This window comes from Lagenorhynchus albirostris, chromosome 6, assembly GCF_949774975.1.
Source record: "Lagenorhynchus albirostris chromosome 6, mLagAlb1.1, whole genome shotgun sequence".
In the NCBI taxonomy this organism is placed as follows: Eukaryota; Metazoa; Chordata; class Mammalia; order Artiodactyla; family Delphinidae; genus Lagenorhynchus; species Lagenorhynchus albirostris.
Genome location: NC_083100.1, coordinates 51,429,629 through 51,441,911, shown reverse-complemented (window position 1 = coordinate 51,441,911; position 12,283 = coordinate 51,429,629). Strand labels below are relative to the sequence as shown.

The window sequence follows — 12,283 nt, the reverse complement described above, 5'->3', positions numbered from 1 at the left end:
TGGTATATCTCTCCATCTGTTTGTATCATCTTTAATTTCTTTCATCAGTGTCTTATAGTTTTCTGCATACAGGTCTTTTGTCTCCCTAGGTAGTTTTATTTCTAGGTATTTTATTCTTTTTGTTGCAATGGTAAATGGGAGTGTTTCCTTAATTTCTCTTTCACATTTTTCATCATTAGTGTATAGGAATGGAAGAGACTTCTGTGCATTAATTTTGTATCCTGCTACTTTACCAAATTCATTGATCAGCTCTAGTGCTTTCTGGTAGCATCTTTAGGATTCTCCATATACAATTATCATGTCATCTGCAAAGAGTGACAGTTTTACTTCTTCTTTTCCGATTTGAATTCCTTTTATTTCTTTTTCTTTTCTGATTGCCATGGCTAAAACTTCCAAAACTATGTTGAATAATAGTGGTGAGAGTGAGCAACCTTGTCGTGTTCCTGATCTTACAGGAAATGGTTTCAGTTTTTTACCATTGAGAACGATGCTGGCTGTAGATTTGTCACATATGTCCTTTATTATGTTGAGGTAGGTGACCTGATAGGATTAAATGAATTACCCTTACTCTGGCTGCTCTGCTAAAACCATACTGTAGTGGACAAGGGTAGAAGCAAGGAAATAAGTTAGGAGGCTTTACAATAATCCAGGTGAGAAAGAGTGACAGATCATAAGAACTGAGAAATAGTTAAATTGTGAAAGTACTTTGTAATATAAGCATTTAATTCTATATATTTCCCTCTAAGCACTGCTTTAGCTGTATCCCATAAATTGATGTGCTGTGTATTGTTTTCATTGAATTCAAAATGATTCCTAATTTGCTCTGTGATTTCCCCTTTTGACCTATGGGTTATTTAGAAATAATTAGTTTTATTTGTCACTATTTAGGAACTTTCTAGATATCTTTCTATTCGTGATTTCTAGCTTAATTCTGTTAAAGTCCCAAACATACTTTATACAATTTCAATTCATTTAAGTGTATTAAGGTTGTATGACCCAGAAGATGATCTATCTTGGAGGAAGACTCATCCACCAGAGGGCAGACAGCAGATGCAATAGGAAATACAGTTCTACAGCCTGTGGAATGAAAACCATGTTCACAGAAAGACAGACAAAATGAAAAGGCAGAGGACTTTGTACCAGATGAAGGAACAAGATAAAAACCCAGAAAAACAACTAAATGAAGTGGAGATAGGCAACCTTCCAGAAAAAGGCAACCTTCCAGAAAAAGATTCAGAATAATGATAGTGAAGATGATCCAAGACATTGGAAAAAGAATGGAGGCAAAGATCAAGAAGATGTAAGAAATGTTTAACAAAGAACTAGAAGAGTTAAAGAGCAAACAAACAGAGATGAACAATACAATAAGTGAAATGAAAACAACACTAGAAGGAATCAATAGCAGAATAACTGAGGCAGAAGAACGGATAAGTGACCTGGAAGATGGAATGGTGGAATTCACTGCTGCAGAACAGAATAAAGAAAAAAGAATGAGAAGAAATGAAGACAGCCTAAGAGACCTTTGGGACAACACTGAAAGCAATGACATACGCATTATAGGGGTCCCAGAAGGAGAAAAGAGACAGAAATGGCCAGAGAAAATATGTGAAGAGATTATAGTCGAAAACTTCCCTAACATGGGAAAGGAAATAGCCACCCAAGTCCAGGAAGAGCAGAGAGTCTCAGGAAGGATAAACCGAAGGAGAAACACACTGAGACACATAGTAATCGAATTTACAAAAATTAAAGACAAACAAAAATTACTGAAAGCAGCAAGAGAAAAATGCAAAATACATACAAGGGAATTCCCATAAAGTTAACAGCTGATTTCTCAGCAGAAACTCTACAAGCCAGAAAGGAGTGGCATGACATATTAAAAGTGATGAAAGGGAAGACCCTACAACCAAGATTACTCTACCTGGCAAGAACCTCTTTCAGATTTGATGGAGAAATCAAAAGCTTTTCAGAAAAGCAAAATCTAAGAGAATTCAGCACCACCAAACCAGCTCTACAACAAATGCTAAAGGAACTTCTCTAAGTGGGAAAGAAGAGAAGAAAAGGACCTACAAAAACAAACGCAAAACAATTAAGAAAATGGTAATAGGAATGTACATATCAATAATTAGCTTAAACGTGAATGGATTAAATGCTCCAACCAAAGGACACAGGCTCGCTGTATGGATACAAAAACGAGACCCATATATATGCTTTCTACAAGAGACCCACTTCAGACCTAGAGACACATACAGACTGAAAGTGAGGGGATTTTAAAAGATGATCCATGCAAATGGAAATCAAAAGAAAGCTGGAGTTGCAATACTCATATCAGATAAAATAGACTTTAAAATAAAGAATGTTACAAGAGACAAGGAAGGACACTATATAATGATCAAGGGATCAATCCAAGAAGAAGATATAACAATTCTAAATATATATGCACCCAACATAGGAGCACCTCAAGACATAAGGCAACTGCTAACAGCTCTAAGAGAGGAAATCGACAGTAACACAATAATAGTGGGGGACTTTAACTCCTCACTTACACCAAAGGACAGATCATCCAAAATGAAAATTAATAAGGAAACAAAAACTTTAAATGACACAGCTAGATTTAATTGATATTTATAGGACATTCCATCCAAAAACAGCAGATTACACTTTCTTCTCAAGTGCACACGGAACATTCTCCAGGATAGATCACCTCTTGGGCCAAAAATCAAGCCTTGGTAAATTTAAGAAAACTGAAATCATATCAAGCATCTTTCCCAACCACAAGGCTGTGAGATTAGAAGTAAATTACAGGGGGGAAAAAACATAAAAATTACAAACACATGGAGGCTAAACAATACATTAGTAAATAACCAAGAGATCACTGAAAAAAATCAAAGAGGAAATAAAAAACTACCTAGAGACAAATGACAATGAAAACACGACGATCCAAGACCTATGGGATGCAGCAAAAGCAGTTCTAAGAGGCAAGTCTATACCAATACAAGCCTCCCTCAAGAAACAAGAAACATCTCAAATAAACAATCTAACCTTACACCGAATGGAACTAGAGAAAGAAGAACAAACAAAATGCAAAGTTAGCAGAAGGAAAGAAATCATAAAGATCAGAGCAGAAATAAATGAAATAGAACAAAGAAAACAATAGCAAAGATCAATAAAACTAAAAGCTGGTTCTTTGAGAAGATAAACAAAATTGATTAACCATTAGCCAGACTCATCAAGAAAAAGAGGGAGAGAATTCAAATCAATAAAATTAGAAATGTACAAGAAGTTACAAGAGACACCGCAGAAATACAAAGCATCCTAAGAGACTACTAATAGTAACTCTATGCCAATAAAATGGACAACCTGGAAGGAATGCACATATCCTTAGAAAGGTATAACCTTCTATGAATGAACCAGGAAGAAATAAAAAATATGAACAGACCAATCACAGGTAATGAAATTGAAACTGTGATTAAAAACCTTCCAACAAACAGAAGTCCAGAACCAGATGACTTCACAGGTGAATTCTATCAAACATTCAGAGAAGAGCTAACACCTATCTTTCTCAAACTCTTCCAAAAATTGCAGAGAAGGAAAACTCCCAAACTCATTCTATGAGGCCACCATCACCCTGAAAACAAAACCAGACAAAGATACTACAAAAAAAGAAAAATTCAGACCAATATCACTCATGAATATAGATGCAAAATCCTGAACAAAATACTAGCAAACAGAATCCAATGACACATTAAAAGGATCATATACCACGATTAAGTGGGATTTATCCCAGGGATGCAAGGATTCTTCAATATAGTCAAATCAATCAATGTGATAAACCAAATTAAGAAACTGAAGAAGAAAAACCATATGATCATCTCAATAGATGCAGAAAAAACTTTTGACAAAATTCAACACTGATTTATGAAAAAAACTCTCTAGAAAGTGAGCATAGAGGGAACCTATCTCAACATAATAAAGGCAATATACAACAAACCCACAGCAAACATCATTCTCAATGGTGAAAAACTGAAAGCATTTTCTCTAAGATCAGAACAAGACAAGGATGTCCACCTTGCCACTTTTATTCAGCACAGTTTGGGAAGTCCTAGCCACGGCAATCAGAGAAGAAAAGGAAATAAAAGTAATACAAGTTGGAAAAGAAGAAGTAAAACTGTCAGTTTGCAGATGACATGACACCATACATAGAGAATCCTAAAGATGCCACCAGAAAACTACTAGAGCAAATCAATGAATTTGGTAAAGTAGTAGGATACAAGACTAACACACAGAAATCTCTTGCATTCCTAAACAATAATGATAAAAAATGTCAAAGAGGAATTAAGGAAACACTCCGAATTAACCACTGCAACAAAAAGAATAAAATATGTAGGAATAAACCTACATAGGGAGACAAAAGACCTTTATGCAGAAAAGTATAAGACACTGATGAAAGAAATTAAAGATGATACAAACAATGGAGAGATATACCATGTTCTTGGATTGGAAGAATCAACATTGTGAAAATGACTATACTACACAAAGCAATCTACAGATTCAATGCAATCCCTATCAAATTACCAATGGCATTTTTTACAGAACCTGAACAAAGAAGCTTAAAATATGTATGGAGACACAAAAGACTCCGAATAGCCAGAGCAATCTTGAGGGGAAAAAACGGAGCTGGAGGAATCAGACTCCCTGACTTCAGACTATACTACAAAGCTACAATAATCAAGAGAGTATGGTACTGGCACAAAAACAGAAATATATATCAATGGCACAGGATAGAAAGCCCAGAGATAAACCCACACACCGATGGTCAATTAATCTATGACAAAGGAGGCAAGGATATACAATGAAGAAAAGACAGTCTCTTCAATAAGGGGTGCTGGGAAAACTGGACAGCTACATGTAAAAGAATGAAATTAGAACACTCCCTAACACCATACACAAAAATAAACTCAAAATGGATTAGAGACCTAAATGTAAGAGTGGACACTATAAAACTCTTAGAGGAAAACATAGGAAGAAGACTCTTTGACATAAATCACAGCAAGATCTTTTTTGATCCACCTCCTAGAGTAATGGAAATAAAACCAAAAATAAACAAATGGGACCTAATGAAACTTAAAAGCTTTTGCAAAGCAAAGGAAACTACAAAGAAGACAAAAAGACAACCCTCAGAATGGGAGAAAATATTTGCAAATGAAGCAACTGACAAAGGATTAATCTCCAAAACATACAAGCAACTCATGCAGCTCAATATCAAAAAACCAAACAACCCAATCCAAAAATGGGCAGAAGGCCTAAATAGACATTTCTCCAAAGAAGATATACAGTTTGCCAACAAACACATGAAAGAATGCTCAACATCATTAGTCATTAGAGAACTGCAAATCAAAACTACAATGAGGTATCACCTCACACCAGTCAGAGCGGCCATCATCAAAAAATCTGCAAACCATAAATGCTGGAGAGGGTGTGGAGAAAAGGGAACCCTCTTGCGCTGTTGGTGGGAATGTAAATTGATTCAGCCACTATGGAGAATAGTATGGAGGCACCTTAAAAAACTATAAATAGAACTATCATACAAGCCAGCAATCCCACTACTAGGCATACACCCTGAGAAAACCATAATTCAAAAGGAGTCATGTACCACAATGTTCATTACAGCACTATTTACAATAGCCAGGACATGGAAGCAATCTAAGTGTCCACTGACAGATGAATGGATAAAGAAGACATGGTACATATATACAATGGAATATTACTCAGCCATAAAAAGGAATGAAATTGGGTCATTTGTTGAGATGTGGATGGATTTAGAGACTGTCATACAGAGTGAAGTAAGTCAGAAAGAGAAAAACAAATATCGTATATTAACACATATATATGGAACCTAGAAAAATGGTACAGGTGAACCGGCTTGCAGGGTAGAAATTGAGACACTGATATAGAGAACAAATGTATGGACACCAAGGGGGGAAAGTGGCAGGGAGGGGTCGGGGTGGGAGTGTGGTGTGATGAATTGGGAGATTGGGATTGACATGGATACACTAACATGTATAAAATGGATAAATAATAAGAACCTGCTGTGTAAAAAAATAAATAAAATAAAATGCAAAAATTCAAAAAAATGAAGAAAACACTGGTAAAAAAGAAGATGGTCTATCTTAGTGCATGTTCCTTTTCAACTGGAAAACAATTTCTATTATACAGTTGTTGGATGGAGTGTCCTACAATTACTAATTAAGTCAAGTTGTCAATAATGTTTAGGTCTTTTATATCCTGAACATACTTTCTATTTGTCCTATCAATTGCTGAGAGACGAGTGTTGATCTCCAACCATAATTGTGAATTTTTTCCTTTCTTTCTATCAATTTTTACTTTATGTATTTTGAAGGTCTGTTGCTAGATACATACACATGTAGGATTATAATGCTTTCCTGGAGAATTGACCTTTTTATCGTTATGTAATGCTCCTCTTTATCTCTGGTAATATTTATTATTCTAAAGTCTACTTTGTCAGTTATAAACATAGCTACTCAGCTTTCTTTTGATTAGTATTTTCATAGTATATATTTTCCCATCTCTTTACTTTTAACTTATCTGTGTTTTATATTTAGAATGGGTTTCTGTGCTTCCCTGGTGGTGCAGTGGTTAAAAATTCGCCTGCCAATGCAGGGGACACGGGTTTGAGCCCTGGTCCGGGAAGATCCCACATGCCGTGGAGCAACTAAGCCCATGAGCCACAACTACTGAGCCTGTGCTCTAGAGTCTGCGAGCCACAGCTACTGAGCCTGCGTGCCACAACTACTGAAGCCCGCGTGCCTAGAGCCTGCTCTCCACAACAAGAGAAGCCACCACAACGAGAAGCCCGCGCACTGCAATGAAGAGTAGCCCCCGCTCGCTGCAAAGAGAGAAAAGCCTGCACGCAGCAATGAAGACCCAATGCGGCCATAAATAAAATAAAAATAAATAAATAAATTCATTTTTTTAAAAAAAACGTGTTTTTAAAAAAAAATGGGTTTCTTGGAGACAGCATATAGTTGAGTCTTGCTTTCTTAGCCAACCTGGAATTCTGGGCTTTTAGATGATGTGTTTATTTCATTTACATTTAATATAATTATTTCATGGTTAGATCAAACTCTTTCTTGCTAGCTGTTTTCTAATGTTTTATCCATTCTTTGTTTCTTTTTTCCTTTTCCTGCCTTCTTTTGAATTCAGAGTGTTGTTTTTATTCCAGTTTATTTCTACTATGGGCTTTTACCTTTTTATAAAAAGGTCTGTGGTTGCTATATGTTTTAAAATATATGTTTAATTAATCAAGATCTACCTTAAAACCATATTACATCACTTCAAATGTAGTGTAAGGACCTTAAAATAGTATATGCCCAATATTTAAAAAAGAATATATACAATGTATATGTATAACTTAATCACTTTGCTGTACAGCAGAAATTAACACAACATTGTAAATCAACTATACTTCAATAAACGTATTGAAAAAAATAGTATATGCCCAACTGCTCCCTCGCATCTGCTTTTATCAGACTTATGTTTACATTTGCAATAAATATATAATACATTACTACTGTTTTTGCTTTAGATAGTTATCTCTTGAAGGAACTAAAATAAGAAAAATTAATTTTATATTACCTTGTTTTACTCCATTTCCCATACTCTTCATTTCTTGATGTAGAGCCAGGTTTATGGTTGGTCTCATATTCCTTTTTGCCCGAGGAACGTCCTGAATTCTGAATATATTTTGAAGGTAGAGCCAATGAGGTTTCCAGACGTATTGGATATAGCCTTTGAGAGAAAGCAAAGTCAAGTATGACCTCAAGGCTGATAAATCAAAATAACAGCACCAAATAATTTTTCAAAAGTGCATTTAGGGGGACTTCCCTGGTGGCAGTGGGTAAGACTCCAAGCTCCCATTGCAGGGGTCCCGGGTTTGAACCCTGGTCGGGGAACTAGATCCCAAATGCATACCACAAGCTAAGAAGCCCACGTGCCACAACTAAGACAGGGCACAGCCTAATACTTTTTAAAAATTAAAAAGAAAACTTAAAAAAATGCATTTAGGAAGAGATACTAGTGTGAAAACAAATTCAACTCTAAAAGAATACAACTTGATACACCTAATGTATTTTATAATCCGATATCTGCCATGGATTTTTCTGCCTCTCAAAGTTCCAATTTCAAAGACATGTAGAAGTTCTGATGGGGGGGATCTATAGATCTTGTCTGTGTGACTCCTATATAAATATATGCCTACTTTCTTTCCTCCTTGTCAACCTGGATGCAAAACTCAATCCCTTCACTAGTTTCAACAGGAAATCTACTCCTCCCACATTTACCAGGTTTCCTCATCTTTCTTTCACTTTCTCATGTGGTCTTTGTTCCCTGTCTATGAAATTGCTTCCTGTGAATTTTGAATTCCTCTTATTTTGTGTGGAATATAAGGATCTCCTACACTCAGCATTATATACACGATACTGCTTAGGGAGGTTATCAGAATAAAGGAGGCTTCAGGAGCTGCCTTTCTTAGAAATTTAGGTATATAAATACACCTTACTGTTCCAGGTAAAGTTCACCTGGAATTTGCAGGCAGGAGGTTTATCAGAAGTGCTCTTGAAAACAGAAGTGCTCTTTGAAGGAGCAAGGAAGCTAGATTAAGTAAAGGTAGAATTTGAAATGAGATACAGTTGAAACAGTAGTCTCAGCGAATGCCACAGAGATCCCTCAAGAATGAGATGATCCTACAAAGATGTCCCACATTAAGGAATGTACCCCACAACAATCAATCATCAGATATGGCTGCCCCCAGGAACTAGAGCTGAGACTTGAGCATGGCAGTTTCCTTCAGCTGAGGGCAATTCCCAGAGTTGCATGCAACTGTAAGTAATCAGTAGTCAATACTCCCAGCATCTGGGACCATGAAGCCTTAACCAGGAAGGGGAATCTAGGAGGTCTCCAAATGCATCCACTACAGTCCATCCCATGCCATTTAGTTCCACTTGCTTTGTACAGCATATCCCCTCCACAAGGAAACAACTCCTTCAGGATTACAATTCTCCTCCTTTCCTCGGAAAGTTTTTAGAGGAAGTTTAGTGGGACAAACTAGTGTTAGCCTCCTTCTCCCTTTCTCCTTTCTCCTTCCTCCCCCACCCTCAGCTGCCCTCACCCCTCCAACTATTCTCTAGGCTGCACCTGATATTTATAGTCTCCCTCATCTATTAACCTCATCTACTAGAGTTCACCCTCCCTTGACAATCAATGGGTAGTCAGCTGGTCTCCAGCACTTACTTGGTGGATGACCCAGGCCCCTTTCCCTGAGGGGGTCTGGGCCCATAGTTGCTGTGCCCTTTTCAGGTTGTGGCTTCTGCACATGTCCATTTACCATTAAAATTGGTTAGAGCAATACCAAGAACCCCCTTCCCTTCACCCTCTTCTCTAAGCAGATCACTTGTGTGCCAAATGTATTATATTTAATGTGCCATTAAACACCTACAGGATGTAGAGTTGTGGGGATGGGAAGAACAAGTTCCCCAAATGGGTCATTGGAAGTGATAATAAGCATAGTCCCTTCTCCTTGCAACCCTTAGTTCCCAGATCCACATATTTTCCCTTGGGGAATACAGCAGCACATAATGGTTGATGATTTAGGGTGTGCTCTTGATTCTGTAGGATGAAGGTATATACCACATTCTTGCACAGTATAATTTCCAACTTTCCACCTTAGGTGTATACCTTCAAAAAGCCATTCCATCACTATCAGGCTGGCAGAATCAGGGTGGTAAAATGTGATAGGACCAGTGAATCTCATGGTCAGATGCCTACTGTTACACCTCATTTGATGTAAAGTGCATTGCTTGGGCCAATGAAATTTATGTAGGATCACATATTGGTAGATCAAACATTTTGTTTGCTCATGGATAATGGTGCAGCCTATGAGTCTAATGAGCAGGAAAGGCAGTCATATAGAGAACACCACTCAAAATAAATTTCTGCCTCTCGAGATTTCACAGACACAGTGTAATCAGCTTTGTCTAGTTGGTCCCCTCAAGGTACCGTGCCATATTAGAGGGCAGCATTAGTCTTGCTGCTGGTAGGTTAGGTGATTGGCAGCAGCACTATTAGGTCTGCTCTGGAGTGCCCACATTGTTGGGCTCATGCACAGCCTCCATCCCTGTCTCCATAGTTTCTTCTGTATAAACCCTTTGTGCAACACTGCAGTGACTTTCAACAAAGACTGGCTAAGTTATTCTACATGGTTATTTAGTGCCCCTTCAACAAATTCCCTCTGGTGGGCATTTTGATGTGAATCAAAGATATCCACACTTTATGCCCATGTTTATATGTCAATTCAAATGCCTCTTCTCGAAAACTCTCACTCTTCTTTCTCCATCCAAGCCCCTGAACAATGAACCAAACTGTTTGTCACTGCTAATGAGTCCATGTATAATCTTATATCAACCTGCTTCTCTTCTGACACAAAATAAATAATCATGCACACACCCAAACCTCTGCCAATGGTGAGACTGTCCCTCACTGCTGTCCTTCAAGGCTACCCTGAGTGAGGCTTTTGGGCGAAAGTCCAAATTGTGTATCAGTTGTCTACTGTTGTGTAACAAACTACCCCAAAACCAAGTGGTTTAAAACAACAACAGTTTATTATTTCTTAAAGTGAGATGACAAACATGGCCAAGGATGAAGACAAATGAAATGGAATGAAGGTGAGTCATAAAATGAGTATGTCTAGTACAGTGATTGTGATACCATCATCAACAAAAAATGGCAGGACGTGGGATAGAGACTGAGCTAGACAATAAAGTTTTAAATAAACATAGGAGATAAAAGAGAAAATCTTCATGCTTCCTACTAAACAAAACCAGAATTCCTTACCTTTGTCTTCAGGCCTCTCCTCACTTTAGACGTTCTTTTCCTGTTAAATATTCTCCTCCGGTGCCAATTTTAAGACCCTATCAGAAACCATTGTGAGGAAACAGCCTTCTCCCTACTGCCTTCATGTTATTCCTTCATCCTGGAGTTTCCCTCCTACCCCATCACACTCCAACCCTTTATGAAATACTTAATTACTTTTTCTGATCCAACTCAAATTCTTTTTCTGAAGTAAGCGAGGACATATGTAAACAAACGGAGCCTCCATGAAGAAACTCCTGTCAAGAATAAACCTTCCCTCCCCTGAACGCACTGAAATCCTTAAAAGCAGTGTCCAACCCTTACTGACCTTTATACTGCTGCACAAAGCACGTACAGGTGTTTACGGTTTAATAATTGAATGACTCAGCACCTTCATGCTTAGGCCATACAGCCTTGTATGATACTTTGGAGTCAGTTATCATTTCTATAAGCTAAAATCTCTTTGAAGTCAGAGACCAGGTCATAATTTTGATTTTCCTAGCATGTAGCAAAATGTCATGACACTTAGTATCAAAATGTTTAAGTTAATTTGTTATGGGAATTACTGCTAATCAAGGACATGTGAAAAGGGAAGGTGCTCTGTTATAAGAACAGCCTCAGTGGTTTCCATGAATCCACTTTTGAAGGTGGAATGGCCCTTTAGAGATGTCTTGAGAATCAAGGTAAGCGGGACGAATCTTTGCATTCTGTATGACCCAGGCATTGAATGTGTGCTGCATCCCAGGAAGAGTGCATAACTTTGAGTGAAGCCGCTTCCTTGAGCCAGGGGCAATTCCTGAAGAAGAACACAGCTGTGAGCTGTCAGCATCCAAAATTCCAGTCAACTTGGAGAGAACTTGGTTCTAGAAGGGGATGTGGGTGGTACACAACAGCATCAAATACAGCATCCTGAGGGGGAAATGGAGCCTCTTGTTCACCTTCTGTACCAATAAATCCTCTTCTGAGGTATAGATGAAAAAACAGGACTGAATTTACTTTTGGCACCTAAGCCTCAAACTCCTCTGTGAGCCCAAACAACTCTTTTTTTTTCTTTGAGGATTTAAATTGGCACCTGAGCTATTTATTTCTGATTCTGCCCTGTCACTTGGATACTGGGAAGGTTTTTCACACTCACCTACACAGTGCCAGTCACTCGTGCCAATACCGCTGCTGCCCCAGCCTAATCAGGCAGGGTCTTCCTGCATCAGTGGCCATCTCTGTGGCATATTGCTTTCTGGGTGTTATACAGTTGTCCCTAGACTGAAGATCACAGCTTTAGAGAATATGGCCCGGAAAAAAATATTCCCACCAGCATCCTTTATCATCTTTTCCACTCTCAGAATCAAGGCTGACTTTTGGG

At 37.9% G+C, this 12,283-nt stretch overlaps 1 long non-coding RNA gene across 1 annotated transcript in view; it reads right to left on the bottom strand.

Moving 5' to 3' along the window:
• LOC132522256 (uncharacterized) overlaps positions 1-12,041 on the bottom strand; it is a 128,812-nt gene extending 116,771 nt beyond the window's left edge. The window contains exons 1-2 of the long non-coding RNA XR_009541131.1: positions 10,906-12,041; positions 7,654-7,806 (exon numbers count right to left, since the gene is read on the bottom strand). This is a non-coding gene — a long non-coding RNA (uncharacterized LOC132522256). The remainder of the gene's footprint in view (positions 1-7,653; positions 7,807-10,905) is intronic.
• Positions 12,042-12,283: the final 242 nt, after the last annotated feature.